This window comes from Camelus dromedarius, chromosome 15 (assembly GCF_036321535.1).
Source record: "Camelus dromedarius isolate mCamDro1 chromosome 15, mCamDro1.pat, whole genome shotgun sequence".
NCBI classification, from domain to species: domain Eukaryota; kingdom Metazoa; phylum Chordata; class Mammalia; order Artiodactyla; family Camelidae; genus Camelus; species Camelus dromedarius.
In genome coordinates, this window is record NC_087450.1 from 17735466 (window position 1) to 17754546 (window position 19081).

Genomic DNA, 19081 nt, shown 5'->3' on the forward strand with positions numbered 1-19081 from the left:
TAATGTCCTCCCCACCTCATAGATACAGTAAAATTGAAGCATCTAAATGTTTACCCTGTTCATCTTGTGGCTTGATTCCCTCCCTGCCCCAGACCCCAAAGCATGGTTGCAGCCCACTTTGAGGAATAAGACAATGTACAGTTTTACAAGCGGGTCAGGCTTTCAATTCTCCATAATTGTTTTAGTCGGGCCAGTCTCTGCTCGGGATAAATATTCATGTAGGCAGCAAATATGCAAACTCAGCATTCTTTTCTTTACCTAGTTAGATAGGAGGGCAAACATTTATCAAGCTATTTTTTTGTATTTCAATACATGATTAAAATTCTTAATTATTCGAGAAACTATGGTCACAGTTATCAAATAATTATTTTAGACACACACAAAAGTATGTGTTGTACCAGTGTATTTAGGGGACAACCATAAAATTTGGCAGCCAATGCCAGTTCCTAACATTTCATTATTGCCGGTTTATTTATGAGGATACTAGAACCAGCCTCTTGCTTGCGTTTTAATTACTTAGCGCAGGAAGGATTGATTTCAGAAAACCTCCAGGCTAAAGATGATAATAATGAGCCCATTTCCCAGGAGGAGTTCAGGGCTTCAAAAGTATGTGCTGCTTCCTACCCGGGGGATGTCACTGTGGGCCCTTTATCGTGTCTGAGACATTGCCATGTGCACCCTGTCCCAGGAGGGCTCACTCCTGTGAAAGGTGACAAGAGCCCTCGCTGATGGGGAAGTGGAAAGCGTTCTGCCCAGGGACACAGAAAGAATGCTGCTTCCAGCCTTCAGAACTGGCAGCATGAATGAAAGTTATTTTAAGATTCTCTCCAGTAAGCCTTTGTGCCTGTGCTGGGAGCCAAGGATGAGCCTCTGCACCTCCTCTCCAGCAATTCCAGGAGGCAGCTCTGTGCTTAGCCAGCCTTTTACCAATAAGGAATGTGACAGGCCTGTGTGGTGGCTCCCTGGGCTGCGTTTCCTTCTTCTCATTATGCTTGACATTTCTGTTTTCATCTGCTGGTTTATAGTCCTCCTTTTTATTGCCTCTGTGATTTTATTTTCTTATTGTCAAGTGGCATAAAAGGTTTCTTAGTTTTGTAGTTTCACAGAAACTTGCAAGGCTTGGCTGCGTGGAAGGAGACCAAGATTCAGACTTAGCAGTTGTCTGGAAATCCCGACTAATGTGGAGGAAAATTCAGGAGGCCGGCTGCCAGGTGGTCATTTAGAGGAAACGTGTTTGGGTGACACAGATTTCTAGGCTTCTTAAAAGGTGAACCTCATAGAGGAGGGATTAACACAGCACAGCTTCGAACAAACCACCAGCCAGGGAGAGACCTGGGAAGTTAAACTTGCCATCCAAATTTGGCTAACCAAAGAGATTCAGAGAAAACAGACTTCATTTATTCATTCAGCAATTCTTTATTGAGCTGGGCTTATTGATCCTTATGATCATTTTTTACTTTCTTAAAAAATACCCGAACAAACATACACTTACTTGCACTTAACATTCTTGCCCTCCTTTTCCATATGAGTTTCTTTAAGGCATCTCTCCTTCCTCATATTTTCGATTCCAGTGTGCACACTACCTCTTCCATTTGACAGTATTCAGTCTAAGGGCTCCCCTGCCAACATGGCAGCATAGCCCAGAAAATAAAAATAAAATGTTTTGAATTCAGAGGCTGGTTTCATTCCACCTCTAATCAGATAGCACATTTTCTATCTAAATTTAGTTTATCTGGTATGTGTTGATTGTAGGCCTGGATTGTTCAAACGGTTAATTTATCCCAGAGAGAAAGATTAACTGAAGAGTTGAAGAAAATGTTTTAAGTTGCAGAAGTTCAAATTAGCAACCTACACTGATTAGACACATCACATGTCATTCATTCACAACGTTGGCCTTTGTTGGTTCAGTGTTGCTCCTAAACTTAAGAATTAAGTGGAATGCTATAAATTCAGGAGGGTTTGGTGTTAGGCATGACTTCAGGATTGCCTGCGTGTGTGTGTGTGTGTGTGTGTGTTTCTGTGTGTGTAAGACCAGGTGGAGTAGGGAGGGAGGAAAATTTTCAGCTTTTCTTAAAAGCCAATCCTCTTTTTAATACCAGGAATAGATAAAAGTAACTTTGGGAGAGGAAGCAACGTAGCTGTCTGTGCTTGTTTTTGATCCTGCTGATTTTGATGCTAAGGAAAACGCCATCAAGAAAGAGAAGAGAGATATATATATATATATATATATATATATATATATTTTTTTTTTTTTTTAGATGACTGAGGCAGTGATACAAGTATTAAATTTCTATCCTCTGACACTTTTTCTGCTAATAGATGTTCTCCTTGACACTGATATGGAATCTTCCCACACACACAACTCGATTCCTGGCCATTTACACCCACTTTACACATCGGCTGCATGGGCACTTTCCCCAGTAATCCCAGTTTCTCCCCTGGACAGGCTGCCCGCTTCATTGCTGGCCTTCAGACTCCTCCCCACTCCTTCCACTGGCTCTGGGCTCTCTTCCTGGGCAGGATCTTCCCCCACAGCCTGTCTTTAGTGAGTAGATTCTCATCCAGCCTGAAAGAGAAAATTAAAAACAGACAAACACATCCCACTTATATACAGTCCTTTTCCGGAAGGCAGGGGTTCCTGCCTTTCAGGGGGCCAATATGCATCCTTTTCTCTCTTAGTCATTGCTGACAGACTGATGCCATAGCCAGGACAGGCCAAAAAATGAGTATCATCCCATTTCAAGCCACTGTGATACAGCTGAGAATTACTCTAGACAAATTACAACCAAGAGTTGGCTCTAGATGATTTATACAGGTTATACAATGCCAGGTGATATTCTATAATTAGAAATAAGAAGGAATGAGCTTAGTGAGAGAGAGGATGGGTGGAATTTCTGAGTACAGATGGACAGGATGAGTGTTTCTTCAGGTCTAGTAATTGGTTTTAATCTACAATGTGGTTTATTCTTGGTGCCCTGATAGCAGCTCATAAAACAGCCACAGGTTCACCCAAAAGCCCTTAGAAATTATTACACAGTGCTAAAATAGAGCTTGCCCAGGAATCTGAAAGTACCCACATCTTTTGTAAACTGTCATTCAGATTCCTTCTTCAATGTTGACTTCACATTAAGTCAGTGTGGCCTTTTAAAAACATAAATCGGGTTTTAAAAAAATCTTTAAAAATCACTTTGTGGGTTTTCATGGTGTTTAGAGTGAAACCCCAGTTCCTTTCCATGGCTTTTAAGGCCCTGTGGGATCTGGCCCTCTGTCTCCAGCTTCACCTGGGGGCCGCACTTCTCTCCCTTGCTCGCTATTCTTCAGGCAAAACTGGCCTTCCTGAGGTTTTCCCGATAGCCAAGTGCACACATTCCTCAGGGTCTTTTCACTTGCTGTTCCTCTGCCTGGAATGTGCTTCCCCAGACATTTTTCTGGTTTCTCACCCTTAACGTCTTCACTCAAATGTCACCTTCTGTGAGAGACCTTCCTTAATATAATATAGGCCTGGCCAGGGCTCTTTTAGTGCATCTTCGTCTTCTCCACATCTTACCTCCATCAGTAACTGTCTTGTTTATTACCTGGTGTGGCCTTTCCACATCAGAGGGTAAGAACCTTGAGAGCAGACTCTTGTCTTTCTTCTTCATAAAGTGAAGCGAAACTGGGCACAAAGATTTATTGATTGAATGGATGAGAGGATGAGTGAATTAATGAATCGTGCACAGCCACAGATCTACAGACGAAATAAAACCTCAGAGCTGTTGAGGGCCCCCAGCCCAGAGTCCGTTCATTTCTCTCCTGTTATGCAGCCTGAGAACAATCCTCCTTGGGTTGACATATAAAGACTCTGCCCTTCCCACCACTGAGAAGTCTTGATTCTAGAGGCTGATATGAATTACATATAAATTCGTGCTAGACATTAGGCAGTTGTTGAAGCTAAATTTAACATGTCAGAAAATACCCTTGTAAGCAATGAAAAATTGAACTAGTAAGATCAAGTATGGAAAAGATAAGAGTGAAAAAAAAAATCCCAAAGCATAAGCATAGCAATTTAATAGCTAAATTAGTGGTGTTACTGTTACCTCATCCTGATTAGATAGACTTTCAGGCTCTTTAAAGTAACCTGATATTGAACATCAACTATAAAATCTTCTCTAAGAAGGATGAACAATGAAGGTGCTGACTTTCCTGATCACTTACTTAATTTTATTTAACAAGCACTTACAGAATGTGCACTGTGCTCCAGGTACCTCTCTGAGTGCCAGCTCAGGTTGAGTTCTTTGGAAGCAATAGTGGAGACAGAGTTTGGGGATTGAGATTCTTATTAGGGATTAAGGCCTTTGAAGAGAAGGCAGAGAAAGCCGGAAAGTCAAACTGCACTGCAGGCTCAGAAAGCCTGGGAACCTGGCAGGGACTTGAGGTGTGCGCTGCCTGTCAGAGTGTCCTGCCTGGGATGGCGGGCCTTTCTACCCCTACCTCGCTCAGTCACCAAGTGTGGGCTTCCCCAGAAAGGGCATGGCCTCAGGCCAGGCAGCTCTGCTGCTGAGAGAGACACAGGGGTTGCCGAGAGCTGGAGTTTGTCTGCTTCTCATCTTCCCTGTGTCTGGGCAGCAAGTAAGTTCTTCCTTGAAGTGCACCTCTGGGTCTGTCAAAATATTAACTCATTTACCCTCGTGGCAACCCAATGAGGTTGGCCCTTTTACTATCCCCATTTTACAGATGACAAAACTGAGGCATGGAGAAATTAGTTAACTTGCCAAACTAGATCAGGTAGTGGAGCTGACACCCAGTCATTGTGGCTCCAGAATCAAAACTTTTTTTCATGTAAATAACTTATTATTATTCTCTATTTTAATTGAAGTATAGTTGATTTAATTGAAGTATAGTTGTGTTAGTTTCTGGTATACAGCCTAGTGATTCAATTATACATATATATATTCTTTTTCATATTCTTTTCCATGATGGTTTATTACAGGATATTGAATATAGCTCCCTATGCTATACAGTATATTGTTCTTTGTCTATTTTATATATAGTAGTTTGTCTCTGCTAATCCCAAATTCCTAATTTATCCCTTCCCCCACCCTTCCCCTTTGGTAGCCACAAGTTTGTTTTTTTATGTCTGTTTTGTAAATAAGTTCATTTGTATATTTTTTTAGATTCCACATACAAGTGGTATCATATGATATTTATCTTTCTCTTTCTGACTTACTTCACTTAGTATGATCATCTCTAGCTCCATCCATGTTGCCGCAAATGGCATTATTTTATTCTTTTTTTGGCTGAGTAGTATTTCATTGTATATATACCACATTTTCTTTATCCAGTCATCTGTTGATGGGCATTTAGGTTGTTTCCATGTCTTGGCTGTTGTAAATAGTGCTGTTATGAACACTGGGGTGTGTGTATCTTTTCAAGTTGGTATTTCCTCCAGATACATGCCCAAGAATGGGATTGCTAGATCATATGGTAAGTCTATTTTTAGTTTTTTAAGGAATCATCATACTGTTTTCCATAGCGACTGCACCAAATTACATTCCCACCAATAGTGTAGGAGGGTTCAGAATCAGAATTCTTAACTATTCAGCTATGCTGTCTTAGCTGTTACTTCATAGAAAGAGTTGAGGATAGCCTAATAATAATAACAAGGACGATACTGGCTGTTAATTAGTTTTTTCTAGGATAGTGTGAACATGCATGTGTGTGTATGTGTGTATGTGTGTATGTGTGTGCTTGCCTGGTATTTGTGCATTTATTAAAAACAACATCAGGAGGATAATAATTTTGTGTTGCCTACTGCATTTGAATATTAAATCCTGCCTGTGAAAGTCTTAAGAATCCCGACTAGATGCTAAGGGGCAATGACTAGGTTTGAATTCCAGTACAAGGTAGCCTGTGCTGAAGTTCTCATGTTGGCCTGGAAAAAGGAGGGGCCCCTTTGGAGTTTAGGGCAAGGGAATTGAGTAGGTGGAAGAAAGGCTGTAAAATGCAGGGCAAGGCCAACCAATTCTGTGCTCTACCAGTCACAGGGGTGAGGTGTCAGTTCGATAAGGGCCTGAGGGAAACGCAGGTGACACATGGGAAGAGGGTGAAGAAGGAGAGGAGGGTTGAACAGGAGTGAGCAGGGTGGGCTCTGGCATTCTTCAGAGGGCATGTAAGATGGTACAACACTGTGCAGACCCAGGAGGACAGGAGAGGAGGTCAAAGGGGTCTAGTCTTGTCTGCTCCTCAGAGGGAAAATGTGTGGACTTGGGCAGAAGATGGGATGAAAGAGAAAGTCCAGTGGCAGCAGGACAAATTTTCCATCACTGTTTGTGGAATTATACATAATCTTTTAAAGATATTTAAAAATCATTTTCTACATTGCAGAATGAGACTTCTTATTCTAAAGACCAGGCTTAGGTAAGGAAGAAATTCAAGGATGACAAGTTTTATTTTGGATGATGCAGAATACACATTTCCCCCATTTGCAATTCTCTTTTTGTCTGTAAACTGTGATGGTTCAGGCAATAGAAGCATCTTTAAGACTTTTCACTCCAGTGACATTAACTGTCTGACATTCTTTTTCTGAAGTTTGGTGAAATCCCCTCTTTAAACACAGTCGAGAAATTCTGTTTTAATACCTCACTTCCTTTATTTGTATAAAAAGCATGTCCAAAAGGCTGGAGTAACATCTTGGTAGTGAGGGGCTTTTTGCAAAAATAGTCAGCAGGGATAAATTTCAGCAACAGGACGTGTAAACTTCCCAACAGACCAAATGTGTCCTCTGAGCCAGCGGGATTAAAGGATTCTACTTGGCATCTGAATAAAGGTCGTTCTTCCTGCTGAACTGATTATGTCAGTATTACTGACCCTTATGTTAATGGGTTCTTTCCCATGTCATGTGTTCTGTCTTATGGCTATTTCAACATAATTTGCCCGTTTTCATAACACATAAAGCCATCTTAGAAACTTACCCTACAGCCTGCAGAATAACGATGCTCTAAATAATTCACAAAGCAAAGCACATACATAGATGTTAAAAAGTAATTTACAAGTGCAGAACTCATGGTGCCAAGTATGGATCTTGCTTAGAGTAGATACTCAAACTCGTTTATTGCCCTGAGCCAAATTGGGAGGATGTGTTATCTGGAGCACAGTGTATTTCTAATGCCATCCTCTTGAAAATAAGCATGTTTTCAGAGAAACATAGCTGTTTCCTAGAGCAAGTGGTTTGCATTTGGGATGGGGGACAAATAACTCCTTTCTGAACTCTAGAATTTTATTGAAGAATGTTTTCTCAAAAGCCACAGGCTTAATGAAGGCAGAAGCTGGAAGTGTGGAAGGTCACTGTCTAGTAGGACTGGAATCCTTCATGTGCCCTACTGACCCTTTGACAATTCTGACTTGCCTTTCTGCAGTCACTTCTCAGCTGGGCATAGTGCATGGACCCAGTGAAAATAAACCCTATTTCAGGGAGCACTCCTTAGATGGGTTGTTTCAGGGCTTCGAGGTGCCTATATTCAATCATTGGACACTGCATTTGGAAGCCGCCTCTGCTTCTGGGACATATGTCTCTTCCAAGAGCTGAATTCAGTATCAAAAAGTGTACTGTCTCATAGAATGCTATACGTACCAAAAAAATTATGGCACATTCTTCTGAAAAATCAAAGCATTTGACTACTTAGAGGTGAAATTGCTTGATCACAGAGTATGCACACATCTAATAGTTTTTATAGATTCTGCTAGGTTTCTGTCCAGCATGGCTGGATCACCTAAATACATTTTCTGCTCCCATGTGTGATGCATCTCCTGTGATGCATCAGCTGAATGAACCAACCTTAGGACAAATTTATTTTCCCCTTCTAAAAAACAAAGACAAAAACGCAACATCCAAGTCACCAAAATTCCATCTGTAAAAGATATTTGCTCACAGACAGATCTAAAATAAATTCGACGGGCATCTGATATCGACACTTGGCCCTGTGCCCCTCCCCTGTGATGCAAGCCACACACATACTCTTCAGCCTGTTGTTGTCCTAGAATTAACTGTACACTTCTTTCAGGAGATGACATTCAAGCCTCACAAAGCAAGGTCAGTGAGGACTGGAAGGGAAAGTGAGTGTGGTTCATAAAACCAAGAGCCATTTATGATTTAACAAGATTAACAAGTGCTGTTTAAAAGAGCTACCCGGCCTGAGTCACAGAGGGAAAAGGATGCCAGTTGAATTCTCTTGGCTTAGCTGTCACACCGCAAGAAGCAAAGCTTCTGAAAGCCTTGCATGAAACTACACTAGAGCAATCTGGAAAATGATTGTATCTTTAATGATTATTTCTTCTGGATCTTTACAGAAGGAATGAGTAGTTCCTTTTCACTGGTCCACTTATTTGCTGGTAACATTTCTTTTGTCTGCCTTGTTGGGAAGGTTGTGTCTGAAGCTTGCCCAAGTTCTTAAATCTAAGTCACTTAATACATGGTTAGCTCATACTGGATTCTTTTAGAACATTTCCTACTAAAATAACTACAGTGGATTCAGTAACAGCAAGATGAGGAAGATAATTCCTCTCTTCATGCAGTATAAATGCATGAATTAGTGGAATTCACTAAAAGACTTGTCACTCAAATGTCTATCAATCCTTTTGTCCCTGAGCAAAAGCAGTTCTTGCAGATTAGCTTTTAGAAAAATTTCAATATTCAGAACACACTATGCTTTGTATTTCATATGCTGAAAATTGGCTTTAAATGCTTAATAACTAGAAGATCTCAGGGCTGTTCAGTAATCCCTATGTAAGCAATTTGCTAAATGTTACATACAGAGAGGGAACTCCCGAAGATACGCTAGGTGTGTATGCACACTGCAATACGGGCAGGCAGACAGACTTGGCCATTTATTTAGATGCTTTTTAGAGGTCTGAGTTTTGGGTTACACCTATGTAGAAACTACAGGTACTCTGCCTGCCAGAGCAGGTAGCTTGGTGCTGCCTTTATGCCAGACACTTCCAGCAGATTACCCGGCATCCAGTCCCATCTTCTTCCTTATTTGAGGTGAGTGGCTACTGGCCAGCTAAAAAGCTCCATTCCCTAGAGTTCCTCGCTGTTCAAGGGAGTCATGTACTGTTCTGGCCAATGAGACTGAAATGGAAGCCTTGTTCTTCCTCCTTCTTTCTTACTGGAACATGGACATGATGAGGGCAGAAGCTACATGCTAATGATGGCAGAGCAGAAGTTAGGAGGAGTCTGGTTCTGCTTTAAAGGAACTGGTTAAACTTAATCCAAGATTTTTCCCCACCCCTTCTGCCTTAATACCCTATAGCAGGTATACACTTTGGAAGGTGCTGTAGGGGGCACTGGGGAGCCCTTGGAGTTCTTTGGAAAAAATAATGTCAGCAGATGCTTTAGAAAGATTTCTGAAAAGCATTGTACAACCTGGATCAACAATTGGGGAAGAGGGTGCTTCAGGAAAAAACTGGAGACAAGGAATCATTAGGGCAGGGGTTCCTTGACTTGGCCACACATCAGAATCCCTTGGAGATTAAAAAAAATCCCCAGCTTCACCTCTAAAGGTTCTGACTCAGTAGGTGTGCCTTGAGCCTGGGAGAGAGAGAGAGAGTGTGTGTGTGTGTGTGTGTGTGTGTGTGTGTGTGTGTACATGCTCATGTGCTCACTCATGCACCCTCCTAATGTAGAGCCTAGCAGTGAGAATTTATGAGTCCATACTCATTGTGAGGATTATGAAGGTCCTGTTTAAATTTTATGAGACCAGTACTTGGAGAGAGGCAGTGGGATTGGAAAAGATGGGAAGGATGCAATAAACAAAGTGAGGCAAAAATCTACGAGCCTTGGCAAGTGATTGAATGTGAGGGTGGCATAGAACAGGGAGGAATTCAGAGAGGTTTCACGCCTGGGTCACTGGGGAGAATGATGGTATCACTAAGGGAGGTTGAGATTTAGAGGGCAAGAAAGTACTTTGAGGAAAGAGGATGCTCTGATCTTGGATGTATTTAGGTTGAGATGCCAACGTATGTTAAGGCCTACCAGGCAGTTGGAAATGCAGGTTTCAAATGCAAGAGAACAAAGGGGTCTAGATCTACAGAGAGATGGCAGTTACAACTCTGGGGATAGCTCAGTGTTCTAAGGGATGAAATTTAAAGAGGGGGATAGTCAAGAACAGAACTGTGGAAAAGCTTACATTCCAGGCTCGTGCCCTTGGGTTCAGCAGGGATGGTCAAAAGAGCAAAACAGTCAAGGACTGTATTATGAATGTAGGGGAGGAACACCTCTAGAAGAGTGCATTGGGCCAGGGGCCAGATCTTGTAGCAGACAGTGGCACTGCAGGCTTTAGGCTGACTGTCGGCTCCACTTCTTAGTTATATGGTGTCCTTGAGCAAGTTTACTTAACCTCTCAGAGCCTCAGTTTCCTCATGTATGGAATGAGGGTTACATTGCCTCCATGCTATAGGTAAATGCCTAATGTAATACCATGTAATATAGTGAGAGTATATTATATTACTGTAATATAACTATGCCATATATAGTTATCTGTGTCCTTTGTCCCCATTAAAAATTAGTTGTATAGACAAAATCAGTGAAAAAAGAGAAATACTCGACTGTAATTCTATCATCTTAAAAATTGACTCTTTTTATTGTAATGGTTCCATTTTAGTCCTTGATCACATGCATATATGTTTACATAGCAATCCATCACTACAATTTTGAAGTGTGCTTTTGAATTTAGCACTATACCCTAAGAATTTCCTCTCATATTAATTTTCTTAGTATTTTATTTACTCAACAGTTTTCCTATCAGTGGATATTTAAGTGATTTCCAATGTTGTTTTTTGGTTTATTTTAAATGATGATCTAATTAAACGGTATTATAGCCCTTTAATTTTTTTCAGCCCTTTAATTTTTATAAATTATTTCCTCCTGGATGAACTAGCAGCAGCAGAATTATTATGTTAAAGGGTATGAACAGTGAATGATTTTCAAAATATTTTGCTGAATGGCTTTACAAGTGTTGTATCAATTAACATAGTTTCTAAGGGTTCCACCTGTTAACAAAGTATGAGTCTACCAGTCACCATATCCTCACCAGAACTAGCAATCTCATTATTTTATATTTTTGCCAGCATAATGTGAACTGACTGGAAGAAAACAAGGTTCATTGTTGCTTAATTTGTGTTTTGATGGCAATTGAGGCTAAAGATTGAGAATTTTTCCCACATGCTCCTTTTACTAATTGCATCTACTCCTCAGAGAAGTCCTGTTGGAATTGTATAAAGGTAAACTTGTTGATCACACATTTGCTCACTTTTAAAAATGAAAGGCTTATGGAAGTCGCCCCTGGAATATTGAAAGAAAACAAGGGATTGGGTAGGATATGCTGTCAGTCAAGGTCCTGTTTGAAGACAGGGCCTTTAAAGAGGTGATTAAGTTAAAATGAGACCATTGGAGTGGGCCCTAATCCAGTCTGACTAGTGTCCTCATAAGAAGAGAAAATGTCTACACAAAAAGAGATACCACGGATGTGTGTGCACAGAGAGTGGACCGTGTGAGGATACTACAAGGAGGCAGACATCTGCAAGCCAAGGAGAGAGGTCCCAGGAGAAACCAGACCTGCTGACACCTTGATCTTGGACTTCTCAGCCTCCAAAACTGTGAGAAAATAAATTTCTGTTGTTTAAGCTGCCCAATTTGGGGTATTTTGTTACGGCGGCCCTTGCAGACTAATGCACCTACCACTTGGCGAGGGTCCTCCATCAACGATGGAAAAGATGACTTCCTGTGGCCGGGACCTTTGCTGAGCTTCATCCCCTGCCTGACAGATTCCTTCAACAACAGCCCAGGACACTTGTAAGCCCCTCCACAACAGAGGGTCCTTGGCCCAGAGAGGGGTGAGGATGGTGTGCAAAGGAAGACCCAGCAGAGGAACTGAGGTGGGGCTGGATCAGGGGAAAGCCTTCTGATTACAGGTGCAGAGGTTCCTCTTGGTGGGCAGAGCTGCGTCTCTGTAGATAATGATTAACCTGATTGTGAGGCTGTCCGAGCTCCTGGGCGACAAGGGAAATTTGTTTCTTTCTCTCAACACAGGATTCAAAAGTTGGCTTGTGTAACCAGACTCAGGGCGGCCGGGAGGAGCCCATTACAAAATGGCCAGTGACCAGCAGGGCTCTTTGGGCAGCACTGTCCACTGAGAGACCCATGGGTGTGCCTTCCTGAGGAGTCCCAGGAAGCTTGGGTAAAGGAGCCGGTGAGAGGCTGGCCCCCTGGGGGATGTGGTTCAAGGGCTCAGATAGTGTCTTTGGGGCACCAAAGGGAAGAGTGACCTCTGAGTGTGGGGAAGTGAGGGGCATCAGGTGAAAAGAGAGGTTTCCTTGTGGCCTCACTTTGCTCTGAGCCTCAGCTCCACAGCAACTTCATCCTTGGAGTTTTCAGATCTGGATTTGGTGCTCGAAGTGAAAAATAAACGATGAGATTGTATATGTTGGAGCAAAGGGAAGCCCATGGGTAATGAGAGGAAGCAACACATTCCTCCCTTTCTTCTTTTTTAACTTAAGTCAAAACAACAGTCGCACAGATGAGTGTGTGTGTGTGCATGCGTGCGCACGTACATGCCTGGGGCTGAAGTCTTTTGTGGCTATTTCTCAAACTCTAGGAGAGGCACAGTGAGGGATGGTAACGCAGGCTCCTACTTCCAGCTAAACCCCAACTTCTTTGCCTGGTAAGTGGAGAGGTTGGATTAAATGATTGCAAAATATTATAATTCTAGGATTTGTAATTTTACTTACGTTCTTACAAGTGTTTAAGTCAAATCCTACTTATCACTGTGTTCCTTGTCCTGAAGGTTAAGTGTCTGTGTGTGTGTGTGTGTGTGTGTGTGTAGTGTGGGTGGTGTATATGTGCAGTGTGCATATGTGTTGTGTGTATGTGGCACGTGTGCAATGTGTATGTTTTGGGTGTGCTGTGTGTCATGTGTGCTGTGCGTATAGTATGTGTGTGTTTGCTGTGTCCTGCTGTCCAGAGCTACCCACCACATGGCCTCATTTATGCTGGATTTCCGGATCCTTCAGAAGCCCTGTCTCCCACACCCAGCCAAATAAGCAAGAACACATGTGAAAAGCCTTTCTTATTCCGGTGCCTCTTGAGATGCAGCCAAACAGCTGAAATTACATGCTTTGTAAAGAACCAGGGATGTGGCATGGCAATAAGAAATACAGTTTTTATTTGGAAACCAGGTTCCTTTTCCCAAAACTGAGAGGGCCTGAGAGGGCCAGAGTGGGTAGAGGCTGGGCTGCCCCTTGCCGGCAGTTAAGGTGTGTGTGTGTGTGTGTGTGTGTGTGTGGCAGGTATCTTTCATTAAAATCTCTGTCTTCCCTAGTGTTCCCCCATTTATACGTGCATTTGCATTTCAGGCTTCAATTTAAAAGTCAGCCTCTTCTTTCCTCTGCATTCCTTTCTCTAGTTCTGTTGTTCTTCATTCATCTCTCCAGCCCCCCTGCTTCCTCTTTTGCCTGGGAACAGTCCGTCAAGCTCCTTGTGACAGCAGCTCAGCGTTCTTAATCTGCTACCTGGGGCTGGGGCCCAGGTGAAAGCGGGGAAGACTGGAATGCTGTGTAATTGCTAGGATCTGGGCCTCAGAATCTTAAACACTTCCACCTTCTTGGTTACTGGAAGGTTTCCTCTTGATTCTGGGGATGAACAGGGCTGCCAGGGTCCAGATCGCCATTCCACATCTGTTCCAGTCATGTATTGCTGCTTAGCAAATCACCCCAAAATAAGTGGCTTGAAATAGCAATCACTTACTTTGCTCATGAATCTGTGATTTCGGCATGGCACTTGCTGGGGTGGCTCAGAGGTGAGGGTTGACTTGACAGTTGGGGGCTGGAGTCATCTGAAACTTACTTGCTCACATGTCTGCTGTTTATTGCTGGCTGTTGGCTGGGACTCTAGCTGGGACTGTCAGCTGGAACACCTTTCTGTGGCTTTTCTTTGTGACTGGTGTTTTCACAGCATGGTGGCTGGATTCCAAGAATGAATGTCTCAAGAGACAAGGTGGAAGTGCATGTTAGTTTTATGACTTAGTCTCAGAAGTCATTTAGTATCACTCTGTCATACTCTACTGGCCGAGGCAGTTACAAAATTCTGTCCAAGTCCAAGAAGGGGTGATATAGACCCCACTGCACAATGGGAGAAAGGGTTCAATGTCATTGTAAAAACAGCCAGTGTAGTGTGTGTGCGCACATGGCGTATACCATGTACTCTATTGTAGTAACGTAGTGTGTATGTATTAAGTGTACTGAACATGCGCTATGTTGTGGTAACTGTGTTTGGAAATTCAGTCTGCTGCATCACTTTCCACACTCACCATCCCTTTTTTTTGCCTCTTATAGTCCCATTGGTTTAAATTTACAGACAGAGATGGAATTTGTAGTAAGGTTTGTGTTATCACATGAGTGTTAAAGCTTACGCTTTGCTTGAATCAGGTGGTAGGAAGAATGGCCTCCAGATGGACCCCAAGATTTCTGCCTCCTGTTGTACAGGCCCTGGATAATCCCCTCCCCCTGAGTGTGGGGGACCTGTGCTTATGATTGGATTTCACTGCAGTGATTAGGTTACATGAGATGGCAAATATGAAGGGATTTTGCAGATGAAATTAAGACCCCTAATCAGTTACTAAAATGGAGATTACCCTGGAGGGTGGGCCTGAAATAACCAGGTGAATCCTTTAAAGGAAAGTCAGATCTTCTGTAGAGCGATCTCCCTGGCTTTGAAAAAGTAAGCTGCCATGTAGTGAAAAGGCCATGTCACTGCAATATGAGGGTGTCCTCTAATTGCTGAGAGCAACCCCCAGACAACAGCCAGCAAGAAAACAGGACCTCAGTCCTACAACTGCAAGAAAATTCAGCCAGCAACCTGAATGAACTTGGGAGAACTCCAGATGAGAACACAGCCCAGCTGACGTCTTGATTTCAGCTCTGTGAGACCCTGAGCGGAGAACCTTGCTAGTCCACATCCAGGTTCCCGACCAACAGAAACTATGAGATGATAAATGTGTGTTGTTTTAAGTCACTGAATTTGTGGTAATGTGTTCTGCAGCCATAGAAAAGTCACACAAGTCATAACCATGAGCTCCACTGGCAAGAAAACCTTATCAAGTAGGTAATTGGAGAAACACGCACAGATCCAGTGGCGAGACTGTGCACATGCTCTAAGGCTCAGCTCAGATGTCACCTCCTTTAAGATCTTCATGGATTCCCTTCAGCTAGAAGTAATCTCTTGCATCTGAAATCCTATAGCTTGTTTGTTCCTCTTTTGTGGTACTTCTCATATTCTGTTTGTATTTACCAGTTTACATGTTTTGACTCCCTGACTGGATCGTAAGGTCCTCCCAATGGAAACTATGTCCTGCTTTTTGGCAACAAGGTACTTAACATAGCTCTTTGCGTATCAACAAATGTTTTTGATAATTTATTAGGTAATTTCCTCAATGGCAGAACTTCAACTTTTATTTGTTGAGGCAGTTTAAGAGTACATTTTGAAATAAGGAAATTCAAGAGATGGTATTCACTATTATTTTAAGGCTGTTAGTTTAAAATATCAAAACTAGACAAGCATTCTGGCCCTCACTTGCAGTTTCTGTCATTTGAAATTCTGAAATTAAGGCTCTGAATGTTCATCGAATAGACTCTGGTTCCCAGACTCTGAAACTCTTTGCCAAGACAGAATCACAGATCTATCTGAGTAATCCTTATTTTTATCCTGAAAATGGAGAAAAAGACTTCCTAAACCACTAGGACCAGCTGCTGTTTAACTATTACCTCTAGAATCAGGACCATCATGTTCATAAAGGTAGGGATGAAATTTCTTCTTGGAGCACTAAATATAACAGGTAGATTTTAGAATTTAGTTTTGGGACACTGAACATAGAGGAAGCAGAAGGGTCAAAGGAGGCAAAAAAAGTCATGCTGTCAGGATGGCAAAACTTTTCTAGCAAAAGAAGCCAACAGCTCCTGGAAGCTGGTTGGTTTGAGCCCCAGGAGGCCTCTCATGTCTTGGGGTGTGAGGACCTGAACACAGCAGGGAACTGTATTTGGCAAGCTGATTATTGATAACAAAAAGCATTGCCATTAATAATCTTTCTTGTAGCTCTTATAAAAATAGAATTATAGTACTGTAAGGGGTTCTTTTTGACTTGCGAGCTTTAGGGGAGTGCTAGCTGATTACTCTGGGCTCAGGAACACCTTTGAGGACTTCCAGATCTGGGCCTTATAAAAATAGTGAATAGAAACACCGCATTTATGTTGCTCCTGCAAACTGGCAGAGAGTTTGATATACGTTATGTCACTATACATGGAGTAGGCAAAAGCTGTCCTCTCCTAACTTGGGCTACCAGGGCAGGTGAACGTCAGGGACCATGACTGTTAAGACCTCAAATGGCATCAAGTTTGTTTGGAAATTAAGAGTGTGTGTCCTGTTCTGGTTGCCAGTCTCACAAATCCCCAGATATCTGGAGCTGAAAGATCAGATCACTACTATTTAGCATCAAGATGGTGTTAAAGGCCTGAGTCAGAAATTAATCACACCAGCTATTCTCTGGGTCACCCTGTGGTTATCCCCACAGTCAGTAATGAAACTGGATGTGACAGGTCCAGCTTTTACATTTCATATGGAGGACAAATAAGCATTTGTGAAATCTGCCGGGAATTATGTTCCAAGAGTCCTGCTATGGAATCTATGGTCTATTTGCTGTTTAGACTCTAGACGATCTTGGGCTTCACTGGATATTCATCCAATGGCTTGCAAGTTAAATGTATTAGAGAAAAAGACTGCTGTATTGTGTGTGTGTGTGTGTGTGTGTGTGTGTGTGTGTGTGTGTATCTGGAAGGAGGTGGGACAGTGAGAAGCTAAGAAGAGAGCTGACATCTACCACTCCCTTGCTTGGTTGTTTTGGGAGAAGGGGTGACTAAGAAAAGAGAGTGTAGTATTTGGGGAGTAAGAAGGTTGGGATCAGTGACCTAGGCCCATCCACTTCTGCCCTAGTTTCACTGGGAGAGGTTTTAAAAAAATGCACATCTCTAGACCAGCTCTAATTGAATCACAGTCTCTGGGGTTGGGGCCCAGAAATCTGCATTTCAAACAATCAGGTAATTTTGATGCACTGGTTGGTTTGCAAACCACTGGAATAACAAAGAGACTGCAAATAACAGCGTGAAGAGCATTGGACCAGGAGTCAGGGTCCTGGGTTTAAATTCTGCCACTAGCCTGCTGTGTGACCTTGGGAAACTTGCTTTACCTCTCTGGGTCTCAATTTCCTCATCTGTAAAATGGGTGGTGGATCAAATAGTATTAACATTCCATCCAGCACCCACATTATAATTCAAAGACTGTCTATGATAGAAATGTCTGGAGCACTTGGGGGGTTCTGTGAAGATCTCTGTGAAGATACAGGGAGGCCAGACAGTGGGAAGGAGGCAAGTGGGGAAAGGGTCTCATGCAAGGAGCCTCTCCATCAGGGAGGACTCTGGTTTTGTGGGGCTTGCCACTTACGTAATTTGAAGGGTCCTCTTTAAGAAAAAGAATATAAAATTACTTTTAAAATTAAGTAAAAAAGTGAATATTTACTTAGAGTGATAAAAGCAGTTACAACAAACTACATGTACATGTCTCTAGATGAACATATGCATTCATTTCTCTGGGGTGTATAATTAAGCATAGTTAGTTTTTTCCTGTAATTTAATTCATTTAACACTTACACTGAACCCTTCTTTTTAAAATTTTTAAATTTATTTTTTATTTTATTTTATTTTATTGAGTTATAGTCAGTTTTCAATGTTGTGTCGATGTCTGGTGTAGAGCACAATTTTTCAGTCGTACATGAATATACACATACTCATTTTCACATTCTTTTTCACTGTGAGCTACCACAAGATCTTGCATATATTTCCCTATGCAATACAGTATAAACTTGTACACTAAACCCTTCTTGATACAATTTTAAAAATCATGACTTGGGATTGGGCTAGAGGATAAAAGAAGTGTTGATTTTTGATGTGACAATTATGATTCACCTCCTCCAATCTTGCCAAGGGCCGTGATGATTGCATCCCTATTTTATGAAAGTTTTTCCTGATGATTCCTCTCCCCTCCACCTTTTTTCTTTTGGCAACCAATAAAACATAAAACAGCAACCACCCACTCTAACCTTGAGAGGTTGCATTGTGGTTGCTAATCTGGTTTCAGTGGGATACAGGTTGCCAATACTCAGGGACACCGCTTTCCGTGTTTTTCTCAGTGCATGGTTTCAGCCTAAGAGTCCTGGACAAGGGGACCCCCTCAGAAGCGTGCAGATTCCTTCAAGGGGCTAGAGTCTTAAGTCTGTAACCTTGGGAAGACTGCTGGAGTCAGGCTCCACTCTCAGAGAGTGGTGTATTGGTCCAGGTCGTGCAAGAGACAGATGCCAAGATGGGAGTAAACATTTGAGAATTTTATTAGTAGAATGATGTGTGTGAAAAAATGGGAAGGGACTAGGGGAGAGTATAGCTTAAGTGGTAGAGTGTATGCTTAGCACCCACGAGGTCCTGGGTCCAATCCCCAGTACCTCCTCCACACATAAATAAATGAATAAACCTAATTACCTCTCCCTCATAAAACAAACAAAACAAGCAAAAAAAAAAAAAAAATGGGGAGGGATCCAGAAGAGGCTGGGAGAACTGTCAGACAGTGATGGAGTTCTGACTCCAAGTGAGGGAGAGAAGAAAGGAAGGGTGGGGGGATGTGTTCTAGACTGCCATGAAATCCAGAGAAGTTTTGGCCAGACCAATGGGGGGCCATAGTTGGCTGTTAGAGGAGTCCCCTGTTTCTGTGTTATCCCTGCTGAGCTCAGCTATTGGCTGGAGGTGGCTCCTGGGAAGGTGGCCTGAGCGTCAGTGCAGTGATGGATTTTGGAGCACTGCAGGCGGGGCCTTGGGCTACTTATGCTCCCTGTGAGGCATTCTCATGGCCACCACAATGGGGAAGATGAACTTACTACAACAGATGTAGTCATGCTGCCAGGCAGTGTTGGGCACTCATTTGAAGTTTGTGGTTATGAATTTAAAGTGAAAGCCA

At 42.4% G+C, this 19081-nt stretch overlaps 1 long non-coding RNA gene across 1 annotated transcript in view; it reads left to right on the forward strand.

Annotated features, from left to right (window-relative positions):
• Window positions 1-19081, forward strand: part of LOC135323058 (uncharacterized) — a 134338-nt gene that overhangs the window by 5413 nt on the left and 109844 nt on the right. The gene's annotated exons all lie outside the window — the stretch shown is intronic.